Here is a 15,698-nt window from a genome sequence, read left to right as displayed (position 1 = left end):
ATAGTATAGAAACCCTGTTGAAATTAAGGGCAGTAAGGAAAAATTCAAAAGAGTTAGAGAGGGGGAGCACAAGATGAAATGTTGAAAAAATTGAGAGACCCCGAGGGGAATAGAAAAGAAACCCTACAAAAATTGAGGGAAGAGAAATCAGTTGAAAGGAGTGAGGAAACCCTACAGAGAATTGCAGGAACTAGAGGGGGAGAGAGAGAGTGAAGCTTTGTTGAATCACAGAGCTGGGTAGAGGAGCAGGGTTCGTCTGTTCACTCAGTACAGAACCTAGAGCACAGAGGTTTCAGTAGTTGATTCAGAACCTCACCAAGCCACAGACTCTTAACTGGGCAAGCTTAGACACACACAGGGACTAAAGAAGAAGACCGGAGGAAAATATGAGAAAAGGTAAAGAAATGAAAGCCCCTTCCTCTGTTTTTGGTTAATGTGATACTTGTGTGTGCATGATAGTACAGGTACACCCCCTCTTCTCTCAGGTCTTGAACTTGAGTCCAAACCTATACCCGAATTGAATCCATCTTCCCGAACCAGAACTCAAGCTCAAGCCTTCGAAGTGTTTCATGCTCCCCAAGCCTTAGCCATGCTACCCGAGTCTATGACCCAAACCTGAACTCAGGTTTTAATTCCTTGAACCATTCAATGGTTCGGACCTAAGCCCCAGACCAAAAATTTGGGCTCACATCCTTTAAAAATTGGCTAAGCCCATTTTCAAACTAAACCAACCCAGTTCCATTTCAAACCCAAGCTAGGCCACTTAAAAATATAAAAGAAAAAATTAACCAAGCTAGCCCATTTTTCTTTTATAGTCCCTAGCCTGGTTCATCTTTCAATTCAACCCTCGACCTGTTTTTAAAACCCTAGGCTCAGTTAAATTTGAAGTAAAAGCCCATCCTTCCTGAAATCCCCTCGTCCATTCTGTTTTAAAGATGTAATTGGGCCAAGTCCATTTCAAGACTCACCCCTAAGGCCCGCAATCATTTTCAAACTCCCCTTGGCCCAATTTTTATATACCCTAACCCATATTTCATTTCAAGCCCCTGGGGGCCATTTTATTTTAAAATCAAGCCCATTTGAAAAAAACTCTTGAAGCCCATTTTGAATTTTAATATCACAAGGCCCATTTGAGAGTTGTTAACCACAGGCCCACTCGAAAAATCAGCCCAAGCTAGTTTCCCAATTAGGTCCACACGTTCCTAACCTCATGTACCAGATTCACTTAGGGTCACCCAAGTTCACTTGAGTTAACCTAGGTTTGACTCACATACGCACTAGGTTGACTCATACGAGTCAACCCCAATTTCACTCACTCCTGGTTGGCTCTCCCAAGTCAACCCAGTCCCCACTCATCCCTAAACCCGAGCCCGAAATCAAACCTTAACCATCCATAGCTAGTTCCAAATTCCGCAGACAGACCACAAGTAGATACAGAAACACAAAAAGAAAGGTGAAGATACTGAGCTCCAACACTGGTTGAGGCCTCCCATTGATGCACCCTTCCCTTAGACAACTTCGGGTTCCCCACTGCTCGCCTCTGAGAAAGTAAATACTCTAGAAACTTCACCTTGCACCAAGGAGAAAGATATGGAGTTATTGAAACAAGTAAGAAAGAAAAGTGAAGGAATAAGCGAGTGAGAGAGAAGGATGAGATGAGCATATGTATATATAAACATATATATATATGATACCATTTGTTAGAATTGGTGTATTCCCAAGAGGGAGGGTGAATTGGAATTTAAAACTTTTTCTCCTAGGTTAATCTATTCAACAACAGTATATACACAACCTAGGGACTTGTCTGTGCAATTTCTGAATGCGAGATAACAATGATGTGGAAATTAAATCAAACGCATCATTCACACAATAATATATACGTGCGGTAAATATAAAGTGCGGAAATATGCCTACGTCCCCGCCTCTAGCTCGCAAGCCAGAGGATTCCACTAATAGCTCACTTAAGGGTGGAGCGGCACCGTTTACAACTAGGTCAAATTAACACAGGGCTGACCTGAACCTTAACCAGGTCAATTAGCGGGGCTGACCTCAACCCACATGCCTTAATAGGACGACGCACCTAGCTTTCCTAACCGGGTCTAAGCCAATTTGGGACTATTCCAGTGCTAGTCTCCCTCTACAGGTCACGCCTAGAAATACAACAGTTGTGTATTACAATCAAATGGTACAGTAAGATGTGTACCCAAATACGCACAATAACATATACCACACTATGATTCAATATGTAAGCTCATTGTGGTCTATTATTTCAACTCTCAGATATTATATTTACAATCAGTGTAATGAGTGCGTGAGAGTATCAATCAAGCAATCTTTGTATCACAAGATATTCAGGCAAGATGCTCACACAAAGATGCTAACCAAACAATATATATGTATATTTCAATGAGCAAGTTTTCTCAATCATATGATGCTCTAGTAATGTATATATTTGGTTTGCAAAAGATGTGTAATCTTTGTATTCAGCAAATAATATATGAGTGAAAGAATATTGCAACAAAGATCACTATCACACAAACAAATATCTCTTTAAATATTTTACAAGATAAAAGCGCAATAGATATTTGGAAGTGTTTGAAATGTTTTTGTAACCAAAAACAAATACAATCTTCTCAAGATCTTGCAATGAAGGTGCAAGCTTAGAAGATCCAACAAAGTCTTCTTAGGATAGACTTATCAACAAAGTCCCCTAAGAATCCTTAGGTTTTGCTCTCAAATAAAATCGTGTCAATCAATCAAGAGTGGAAGAGCAAACCTATTCAGACTAGCACTTAATCAACTTACAAAAGGTTTAATCAGTATGAGAAGGTAAGTATGAGTGTAGGAGGCTTAAATATGAGTAGTATAAGCTTTTGGATTTTCAGAGAATTTTCCCTTAATCTAAGTGGCTAAAAAATGATTGCTAATTTGCACAAATGATCACATATATATAGACATAGGAGGAAATATGACTGTTGGGGACCGATTGGGTATTATTATGGAAGTTTAATGACATTTAAAACATTTTAACCCCATTTAAAAAATATTTATCCATGGTAAAAATCATTGCAACCCGAGAGGTCTGGTCGATCAGAAATGTTTCGGTCGACCAAGTCTCACATGGTTCGGTCGACCAGGGGACTTTTGAACTGAAGGCTCGGTCAACCATGAGAGGGCAATTTCTCAATTTTCTGAGGTTTGGTCAACCCAGACATTTTGAACTACCTAGTTCGGTCAATCAGACCACTGGGATTTCTCCCGAGGACCCTCCGGTCAACTAGGTAGTTGAAGAACAAAAGTGCTCGGTTAACCAGATGGTCAAAATATTGACTAGAGAGGGTTTCGGTCTACCAGAGCCTTTTGAACTACCTGGTTCGGTCGACCAGGGCCTTAGTCAACTGTTGACCCAGGCCTGGTTTCGGTCGACCAGGCCAAAATGAACTGGCTTGTCTAGTCGACCGAAAGTGCACCATGTGTGCATTTTGGTCCTGCTTCGAAGCAAACAAGCCCTATTCAAGTGCCTAACAAGCATATGTGTAAATGTGTGTGTCCTAGGATCACTTGGGGTCCAATTTGAAGACATCGAAAAAGTCTAATGTTGGTCGACCGAAGGGTACACCCTAAGGTTTTTCTGAGGTCCTTTCTCATTCATGGTTTGCTTGAGCTTACGTAGTAAATCATACATGTGATGTGTGTGAGCTTATTACAAACCAAATACCTACTTACTATTACAAACCAATTAAATATATTACAATATTGTATAAAATTTGGTCTTCGGGCTTTACTTCCTTTGTGCACATCTTTATCTTAACATTCTTAGTTCCTGCACAAAAACTTAAACACTCATTAGATATAATGATTATTTGTCATAATCAAAATCGGGCATGACCAATAAGGTCAACACCATCCTATTTACAGGGTCTGTGAGGTGTCAAGAAATATCCCAAGGAATGAGAGATTCCCAAAGAGAAAAGAGAACGAAATAAAAGTAGAAAGGGGGAAGGACTCTTAGCTTCGGTTCACGATCTTCCTCCGAATTGGACCTCGAGTTAAAGCCTTTTCTTGGTTGCATTATCGGGTTAAGAAAAAACCCAACCTTGAACCAAGAAAGAAGAGAAAAGTGAAGGAGTGAGTTTCAAACTTCATTTCAGAATCATAGGGGAAAAGCAAAGAGAGCTTTAATGGGGATTTTTGGGGTTTTTAAGATCAGCTATTCATAGGGGAGTGAGAACCTGAGCCAGGGATATGCAGGGGTCTCACGAGAAAGCTAGGGTTTTGATTTGCAGAGAAAGAGGGTTACAAAGGAAGTGAGAGGATTCTCGGAGAGGGGGGAATAAAATATGAAACCAAACATTCTTTCCGATTGAAGTATTTTAGACCTCGGGGCCACAGGATGCAGACACATGGTGAAGTTTAAGTCCATTAGATCAAGGTTGAGCATGAGATTCCCCCATAGCCGTTGGATCTCTGATCCTCACCAACAGCTGAAATCACCTTGTGTTCAAAGAAATTCATGCCGTTTGCTCCCTCATAATGATGTCCTTGTGCATGCCCCACTTGAGGATCAACACGCGGTCATTTTGCCTGCCAAAACCAAATAGGCCAGACCGCCCTATTCATGGTCGTTAGATCAAACGCTCCTTTAATGCCTCAGATCAAAGGCCATCTCGCATGCACCCTCGACCCCTGACACGTGGCAGAGTCACCCTTAAGCATTTAAATGCCTGTAGCCTTTCCTCTGAGCTCACGCGCTCCTCTGCGTATGCATCATCGCCCCCTTATCACAACCATTCTCTTCGTGCACCCTATTCGACTTCGATCTCGCTAGTATCGGTCCCATGACATACTCAATCCTAACTGTTGGATTACTGACCTTCACCAATGGTTAAGATTGGCCTCATCAATCGCCGGGCAACACCTAACATCCACTCAAGTTCCACGAGTTCATCGTAGCTATTGATCCCCTCTGTACCTTACGCGCTCCCGACACGCAGCAAATCTGGTCCCCTAGGCATTTAAAGCCTGCAGCTGTCACCTCATGAAGCCAAAGCTCCCCTATGCACTCCTCTCTCTCAGTGCCACGTGAAGATGCCTGCTCCCTTGATCAAACCCTAGCTATCGATCATTACCTGGATCTACGCCTCAGAACATGGCCACGTAGCTCTTTCCCACAAGTCATCCAATCGCTCCCTTAGATTAGCGGCTATGGTTTGGCCACATGTTCAATCCAGAACATATGGGATCCGCCTATCCACTCAAGCCACGTGGCATTTTGGGCTTGACCAAGACCTTAAATTGGTCCCCTCTTGAACCGATTGTAGTTTAACTGGTTTAAACCTCTCATGAACCAGTTTTTTACTTGTTCATTCTTCTTATTTCTCTTATTCATTTGTTTTAAATCCATAAAATTCATTAAAAAAAATCATAAAATTCAGAAAAATACCAAAAAAATGAGAGAAAATTATAAAAAAATATTGTAAGAGTGTTAAAAATAATTCTATCCGTTTTGCGTACGCACTTACACTTACACACGTAATTGTTCATTCACAAACACTCTCACACATACATTTACACTTACATGCATACACATTTATATGCATACACTTCAACACTCACATGCATACATGCACATGCACATACACACCCACACACGTGCACTTTCATTCATGCATGTCCACATCAATGCATTCTAACACTTACACACACACACATGCACACATGCACACATCCACGCACTCACATATTTACTCATTCATGTACATGCATACATGTACGTAACAATCTCATACACACATGCATGCACTCAACACCTTCATACAAATGCATTCACTTAATCGTGCATGTACATGCATGCAATACACACACTCACATACTCATGCATATTGTTGACCTGATAGGTCACACCCAGTTTTGATTATGACAAATACTTTTGGTACTGATAGTTGTATTGAGAATTGCATGCAGGTTCACCTTGTGCACGTTTTAGGACTAAAAAACATATTATGATGGCATGCAGAGTTTGTGCCGAAGAATAAAGATCTATGTGTTGTATTTTGTATTCATTATTTTATTTCTTCATTTTGGGATGTAAATTTAATTATGGACTGTGCACTCCTATGACTTGCAATAATTTGCATCATGCATGGTAGGTAGGTATGTTCAAATCAACCATAGCTGGACTTTAGGTACCTACACTAAGAACACAAGTCCCCAACATCACTTATCATAATCAGGGCAATCCAATTAAGGATGAAATGATCTTAAATGCAAAAGTTAAGAGGGATCGGGCGATCCAACCTAGGCCATGTAAAATGGCTCAAGAGACCGAACTAGTCAACATGTTGACTTAAGTGTTTGGGCACCAGAACCTAATTTGAACATGTCTTCCCCGAGCACTAGAGATTTTGTAAGAACACTTTTCAACTACCCAGGCGACCGAACAACTGCGTTCAAATTGGGCTCGGGCGACCGAATTGCCTAATTCAGTTAACCGAACTATGAGCTGGACACCCGAACTAACAAACAAATGCTACTGCCTTTGTTTTGGCTGACCGACTCACTCTTCAAGCACTCGAACCACTAAAAGTTGAATTTTTGACTTTGTCTGTTCGGGCACCTGAACCTCTAGCCAGGCACCCGAACCTCGCAGGTTAAAATATTTTTTACCGAATTTTTAAATGGGGTAAAATGGGTTAATATTTTAATGCTCTTTTAAAAAAATTTAATTATGCCCATTGTGTCCCCAGCGGTAAAAAATTCCTCTTTGCTTATATATACCCATTTATTTGTCAAAATTAGCAAGGATTAGAAAACTTGATTAGGTAAAAATTCTCTCAACACCCAAAATCCTTTATTAGCAAAATAATACTTCCAAACACTCACATACTCCTCATTCTTGATTTCTTTAAGCATTGTGGGTATTTCTAAGGCTATTGTGCTTAACCTATTTAACTAGAACTCTCATTTGTACTGTGCTTGATTGATTTTTCTTTAAGAGTTTGGCATTAAAATTTTTCCACCGATTTCACTTAAAAAATCTAGTGTGGAAAGACTTTGAGGGTTGTGGTTCTTGCACTGTTGTTGCAAAATACCTAAACCTAGATTTTGGTGTGCAAAAATCCTTTTCAAAAAGCCAGTGCTTCAAACAACTCCATTGTACTTTGTATATTACAATATCATATTGAGTTTGTTTGATTGAACTTACTTAGCATATTTGAAACCCCGATCTGACTTTGTGATATTCACCTAGTGTGTTTCAAATCTTTCTTGGGTATACACTCTTGATCTAAACTAAAAATCTATACGTGATTGAGTATTTAGCACACATTAGAGCACTGAGATATTTACATATCATTCGTGCTTGCAATATTGATTGAGCTGTATTGGTGCACACATCTGCTTGTCTAGAAGCATATTTTTGTGTACAAACATTTTATACACATTGGTTGTATTCCAGGCGCGGGCCTAAAGAGGGAGACTAGCCCTATGGAATAGTCTCGGATTGGCTTAGACCTGATTAGGAAAGCTAGGTGCGACATCCTGTTAAGGCGTGTTGGTTGAGGTTAGCCCCTTGAATTGACCTGGTTGTACTAGGTGTCGTTCCAGTCATTTAAGTGAGCATTATAGTGGTAATCCTTGTGTTGGTTGTGGTCAAGGCAGGGACGTAGGCATAGTTGGTCGAACCCCGATAACATATCGTGTATGCTCTTTACATTTCCGCACTTTACCTTTATTACACGTGTATGTTTTTTTGTTGATTATGTAGACTGACCCTAGGTTTAATTGCATTGTTGTCAAAACCAGTTAACCTAGGCGATAAATTTTAAATACCCAATTCACCCCCCCTTTTGGGATCGCATGAAATCTATCAATTGGTATCAGAGCCTCATAACTTAAGACTTAGATGTCATTTATTTAAAAGATCATGATGGCTCATGTTAGTGCATCCCCTTCATGTGTGGGAAGACTGGTCATATACCAACCTGTATTCTATGCTGATAACTATGTTGTATGGAAATTCAGAATGACTGTGTATGTGAAAGCCTAAAATTGGAAATTTTGGAAAGTCATTGATCAGGGTGATACTGTGCCTATGAATTCTATTGGGTGTACTGATGTTCCGAAATCTGAGTGTGAAATGAATGATCATGATAGGAACTTAGTATAGATAAATTTTGATGCCATGAATTCTTTACTGCATGCTTTTGATTCTAATGTTTTATGTGAGGTTTTGGCTTGTAGTAGAGCTAAGAAGATTTGGGATGAACTTAAGTGGAGATGTGGTGCGTCCATGCAACAGGAAGTCATCTCTCCGTGTGACTCGGGCTCCATTGATCTTGAGGGAGGTAACCAGTGTTTTGTGGCTCTAACTAATGATGAGGTTATCTCAGTTCCTTTTGTCTTAGTAGATAAATATGAACATGATTCATGTGCTGATTTGAATGTTGCATTTGATTATGAATCATATGATAGTAGTGATAGTGAAAGCATGTCATCTTATGAGAAATTGCAAGTTGAATACATTGGGACTCATAAGTTACTTGTAAAATCAAATAAGAAATACTTTGTGCTAAAAAACAAGTATGATGCATGCATTAAAGAATGTGACTCAAAAATTCTTACTAAAAGAGAAAATAATTTGAAAATTAAAAGACTAGAAAGCAAGAATGAATCATTAGAAAATGAATTGACTGTTTTGAAATCTAAAGTTTCTAATGATGATAAAAAGAATCACTTGATTGCAGATCTTGAAAGTAAAGCAAATAATATGTCTAAAGAACTTTTGAAACTTCAGAATGTTTGCAAAGATTTGGAAAACTGAAAAATTCAAGATCTAGAGAAGAGAATAGAAGACCAATCTAAGATCATCTACACGTTCACTAGAGGCAAGGAAAACTTTGATAAACTACTAGGTGCACAAAATATGACCTTAGATAATGAAGGTATAGGTTATAATGGGATTGAAAATAAGAAAAGAAATAACCTATACATGGGGTACTTTGTAAGAGAATTAAAACATTATGCTAGTACCTCCTCTAGTCCTTACACTCACATCACATTCATCTTGTGTAAAAAGAAGGGGCACACAAAGTTTGATTGCCCATTTAAAAGAAAAGGTATGAAACCTGAACAAGTATATAAAATTAAGGAATCACCAACTCCTAACCCATCGAGAATAAAAGGAAGAAAAATTATATGAGTTGTTAAGAAAGAAAACCCTTTAAAATTCAAGGAAGAATTTGCTCAAACAGGAATTACATGATTACATAATTCTTCCTTAGTAGTTAGGATTAGCTATATGGGGTTGTATATTTTAAAGGTTTAGGAAGTGGTTTGGGGCTGAAAATATAAATTATTGGCATATGATCTTATACACTAAGTACTTTGAAAAATCATGCCAATCCGCAAAACTAAGTACATAACCAATCTGAACTTAATGCATATGTTCATTGGTTAAAATAGAAAATCATTGGCTATAGCTTAATTAAAATCCTCTTCCAAATGGAAAAAAGCATCCTTGCTGGGTGTAGAATTCTTAATGCTTAATTCATGCTTGAATATACAAATCTTAAGTTAAGCACATTCTTTCCATTGCACAAGTCTAAGTTTTTGGAAATAACTAATGATCTTAAACTCATCTTGAAGTCTTATCAATGCCATAAGTCTTGTAGATAAACCATAGGGATCCCAGCTTTGGAAAACTGGTTAAAACAAAACAAGTTGAACAAGCTTAGGCAACCGAACCATACAGTGCATTCGCACTTCAGGCGACCGAACTTGGGAGTCTAACCAGGCCGTTGACCACACTTCGGGCGGCTGAACATTCATGTTCAAACCAGCTCGGGCTCCTGAACTCAATTCGGGACACCAAACTTATCTTCGGGTAACCGAATGTGGATTTCAGGCAACCGGTTGAAAGCAGTTCATTCTTAATTCAGGCAGTCGAACCTCGATAGTGCAAAATGGCGCCTAAAATTCAACCAACCGAACTAGTGCTCGATCTACCAAAAAGACTCAATGGGGGTTTATATTTAAAGCTATTTAGGTGAACGAACCTATGCTCAAGTGCCCGAATCGCGCTGATATATATGCTCTTTTTGCGAAAAATAGTTCATTTTTCCTATAACCTTGAGAGCTTTCTCACCTTTCCTTCCTTTCAGCCTAGTCTTTCCTTGAAAAATCCTTTATGGCTAGGGATCAGAGACATGCTGCTGCAGGTGTTCCACTTGAGGAGTGGTTCCCTACACCCGACCGGCGTATCAAGTATGATAGGATTTTCAGCCTCAAAGACCCCATCCTAGGATAATTCCTAGACATTGAATTCATGCAAGCCATTTCAACAATGTTCTAGATATGTTTCGGTATCAAGGGTGGTATGAATTCATCACCTTCTAGCCTAGGGGGATGTACCCTTTGCTCATACGACTATTCTACGCCAATCTTGCACAAGATGACCAGGCCTACTACTCCAGAGTACTCGAGACTAATCTCCATTTTGACAATGCTTATCTGGGAGAGACATTTGAGATCCAGCATGGTGACTTGATCTACCTTGATTCTTCCTCCACCTAGATTGGCGAGCAAGATTTCACGGTAAGCACCTTCGCCAATCTAGTTATGATGAATCCCGTAGCTGATTTGACACATACTCCTAGCTACAGATCCTTAACCTTAGAGGCAAAGGTTGTACACCACCTAATCTCATAAAACATTTTGTCTAAGTCAGGATCGAGGGACCACGTATCCTATTTAGATTGTTTTGTGATGTGGTGCCCCTTTACTAGAAAGAAGTTAGATCTCCCCAGGCTAATCCTATGGTGGATGTTCATTAAGACCGTAGGAAAGCGGATTATTTTACCCTACGGTGGCATCTTGTCTAGGCTATTTGTTAGGGAAAGGATTAATAGGTCGCCACTTGCCACCATCAAGAAAGTCAGGCCCTCTGACATATTTAACTCTACCACACTAAAGTTGATGGGATACGAGCTCACAGGCAACATGTGGTTGCCCACTGCATATAAGAGAGGCCCAGGAGCTCAAAAGATCCCGCAGGGGTTACCCCATGCGCCGTCTAATGCCGAGATTATGGTGGCCATCACCGACCTCTCTACAGCGTTTCAGGAGTTCAGAACCTCTATGACTAAGTAGGCATCTTCATCCCACACTAGGATTGACTTTCTTTATAGCGAGTTCACTGCATTCCAGTCCGAGGTGCGAGCTAACTTTCATATCCTCGGTGAGGACATTGGGGAGGATGATCAGATGAAGATGAGTGGTGCTAAGGAGGATGATGATCACGACGATGGGGAGACGTAGTGGTTTATTGAGAGGATCCATTTCATCATATTCCAGATTTTTATCTGACTCACTTTTTGTGCTTTATTTACATACATTTATGTCCGGTCTGTAATAACTTTGAAACAACTTTTATTGTTGTTCTTATATTTTTATGATGATCACACACACACACACACAGATACTATGCTGTGGTGATTGCGCTTTTACTTATGATTATATATATATATATATATATATCTGACAGTACTTAGACTTGCATGTGTTTTGTACTTGGATGACTGTACTGTTGAAACGCATGCTTAGTGTAGAAAGCCACCTGCATGGTGAATGCAGTTGATGAGAATTGTTTACTGGTAGATTTAGGTTCTCGCATGCCTTAAAACTCTTGAGATACTACTTGTTTGAGAGTCATTTTTGTGCAGGTTAATTTTGGGAAATGTCCTGTGTACAAACGACATGTTGCGGAATTTTTTGCAGACATTTGCCCAAAAGACTGAAATGTTTGAATATCTTGTGTGCTAATGAAATTTGATCTTAGATTTTAAATATTTACGCTTGACTAATTTGCTTTAAACTTTTAAATTCCTTGGAGCTGGTTGTGCGTATATATATTGCTTTGATTTTGGCAGGTTCTTATGGATTGATCATTTTTTCAAACAAAATGCTGGCAATCCTTATTATTATTATTATTATTATTATTATTATTATTATTATTATTATTATTATTGTTGCACACAACTCTATATCATTTCTAATTGCTAAACTTCTTAGAACTTGAGTTGCATCTCTGAAATAATATCTGAATTTTACTCAAGTTAATTTATACAGAAAATGCGTATTTTTAGGGGGAGTCACTTAACATTAAAATCATTAGGCCTGAAGAAATAAAAATATATTGTGCCTTCATTTGTATATCTTTAAGAAAATACATTAACTAGGTGATATCAATGTGCATGTTTTGGCAAAATCTTTATTTGATATCATGCTCATTTCAAAACAACACGCCTTTACAAAAATTGGTATTTTTATCAATTAGTATGTTAATAATTGGTAGCCTCACTATCACGTAAGTATGACACTTGGTATCAAGCTGACATATTTTCATTATACTATGCCTTGTGGAAATATGTGTTTGTTTTGGCAATCAAAGATGATTATGATAAAATTTACATGAAAATATTTTTGAAAGGATAAGTGAAAGTAAAATAAAATTCAATCTTCATCCTTGCATAATCATCTAATGGGGAAGTATAGAACATTAAAATTATTAAATGTGCTGCATGCTACTCTTACTTCCTTAATGCACATTCTCTTTGGGTTCTTTAATTAAAAGATGTTATCTATTGTTTATGAAAACTCCAAACAGGTCACTTAGGTACAAGGTTATGATTGGGAATGATCTCTTTTCAAATGGCATGCTGTTGAATTTTTTATATTCTTCCTAATATACCTTCTGTATCTAAATGACATCCTTAGCCTTCGCGCTTTATTGCTTAACCCTTTTTGTTGTTTCCAAAAGGGGGAGAAGAGGCAAAAGTGGGGTAAAACTATGCTTAATCATGATTAATTTTTTACTACCCATTACTCTAATTATCTTTATGCATAAAGTCAGGGGGAGTCTTTCTTGGTTGTACCCACTTTTGCATAAAGTATTTGTCATCATTAAAAAAGGGGAGATTGTTGAACTGATAGGTCACAACCAATTTTGATTATGACAAATACTCTTGGTACTGATAGTTGTACTAAGAATTGCATACAGGTTCACCTTATCCGCGTTTTAGGACTAAAAGACATATTATGATGGCATACGGAGTTCGTGCTGAAGAATGAAGATCTATGTGTTGTATTTTGTATTCATTATTTTATTTCTTCATTTTGGGATGTAAATTTAATTATGGACTGTGCACTTCTATGACTTGTAATAATTTGCATCATGCATGATTCACTATAAAAAAACTGGTTTTTAGTGACGAAAATATTAGTGACGAATTCAATTTCGTCACTAATAGTTGGTATTAGTGACGGCCACTAAAACCGTCACTAATACCAACTATTAGTGACGGTTTTAAAACCTCCACTAATACTTTCGTCACTAAAAACTGCGCAAAATTTTTTTCGAAAAAATATTAGTGACGATTCTAGGATATTAGTGACGAATTAAATTCGTCACTAAAAGTCACTTATTAGTGACGATTAACTAACTGTCACTACTAATATTTATGAATATATAAAAAAACATTAGTTAAGGGTACTAGTGACAGATTGGGAGACTCATCACTAATAATAGGGTATTAGTGACGGTTTTGAAACCGTCACTAATAGTGTTTTTATTTAAAAAATATAAAAAAAATTTAGATAAGTGTATTAGCTACGGATTGGGAGACCTTTCATTAATAATAGGGTATTAGTGACGGTTTTGAAACTGTTACTAATAGTGTTTTTATTTTGAAAAAAAAAAAAAACTTAAATAAGGGTATTAGTGACGGTTTTGAAATCGTCACTAATAGTTTTTTTATTAAAAAAATATAAAAAAATAGATAAGGGTATTAGTGACGGATTAGGAGACCCGTCACTAATAATAGAGTATTAGTGATGGTTTTGAAACCGTCACTAATAGTAGTTTTATTTAAAAAATATTAAAAAAAAAATTCAGTTAAGGGTATTAGTAACAGATTGGAAGACCCGTCACTAATAATAAAGTATTAGTGACAGTTTTGAAACCGTCACATATGCTTAAAATTTAAAATCCCTTCCTAATTAACCCGCATCTCTGCCCGTCCCTCATCAAAATCTGAAATCCCCACCTGCGCGCCATCTCCCTCCTTCTTCCTGCCCCTTCCTCCTCCTTGCTCCTCACTCCTGCCCCTCCCTCCTCACTCCTCAAGTCGTCGCCCACAACGTCTCCTCCTATCGCCGCCGCCCACAGCGTCTCTGCCCGCCACCACCACCTACAACCTCTACGCACAGCCGCCTCTCCTCTCTTTTCTTTTGCAGTAAGCTGCTTCTTCTTCTTCTTCTTCTTCTTCGTCTTCTTCTTCTAGGTGGTCTGCGTTATTCAGGGCCATGGTTGAAATTCTGAGTTATGCGAAAGAAGTGAATTGCTCTCTGTCAATCTCACTTCGTCCTAGGGCTCGCTAGGTTTCCTTTCAATCTTTCCAGAGGGACAAGGCAGTTTTGCCGAGGGGTTGCTTGTATGTGTGTTGGGCACGTAAGTTGCGCGTGTGGTTCGTCTGAATGGTTTCTTTTTTATTACAATAATTTTAATTTTTCATTTTATAATAATTCGATTCTAGTTTTTGAATTATTAATTCTAATATGATATATAAAAGTACTCGAAAAAATTACTAAATTTGATAAGTATTGAATTAGAAATGTATTGAAATTTATAAACCCTATATTTGGGGAGGTATTGTGGTTTAATTTGTATTAAACTTGAATAAAATGTAATATAAAATTGTATTGAAATTGATTTAAATGCATTCAAATCCAAATTGAAGGTTTGATATGCATGCTCCCAAATACAGTATTTGGGAATATTATTATTGTACGGTAATATATGAATATTCTTTAAATATATGTTAAAATTGGTGTTTTAACATTTAAATAGTTTATTAAGTAAAATAATATAATATTATTTAATTAAAATTAATCTTGTTCTTAATAAAAATTATAATAGATGATCATCATATCAATTTATATTAATCTTCATTCTATAATTGAATTATGTTTTATCAATAGTTAATATATTATAATATATAATAAAATAATTTAGGCACATAATTTTATCCGCATCTTATATAGCAAAATTGATATCAAATTCTAAGTTTCAAATTAATTTTGAGAGGATTTTCAAATTTACAAAATTTTAATGGAATTTTCCTTTTTTCTATTTGAAATTTGATAGAAAAAATTTTAATTAAACTTGAGATGTCCTCTAAGGTCTTTCCCTACTGCGCTACCAAAAATAAGTTACACTTTACATCCTTTTTATATCAAAGCACAAATTTTATATATTCCAATTAAATACATCAAAGAATGGGGAAAAAAAAACTAGAGAAGAGGAGCAACTCTCTCAGCCCATTTGTTAGTCTCTAAGTCAACCCTACAGAGACCCATTTGACTGCACACAAAGCCCAAATTTATCCAAATTCCATGTTACAAATTCATAAAACTTTTTGTATTGTCATTTATTATGATGAGAACACATTTTATTTTGCAAGTTACCAAATCCTAATATTACGACCATTATATTCCTAGGAACAGGCCTAGGATTTCTCCATTAACTCTTTACTAATAGTATGAATATTTTGTTATTGACTATGAATGTTTGATTTGCTAGCATGCTGCATATCATGTTCTAGATGCTTCCACTTCATTCTTTGGAGTTTATGACGGACATG

This window comes from Malania oleifera, chromosome 13 (assembly GCF_029873635.1).
Source record: "Malania oleifera isolate guangnan ecotype guangnan chromosome 13, ASM2987363v1, whole genome shotgun sequence".
NCBI lineage: Eukaryota > Viridiplantae > Streptophyta > Magnoliopsida > Santalales > Ximeniaceae > Malania > Malania oleifera.
Note: the sequence above shows the minus strand (reverse complement) of the source record.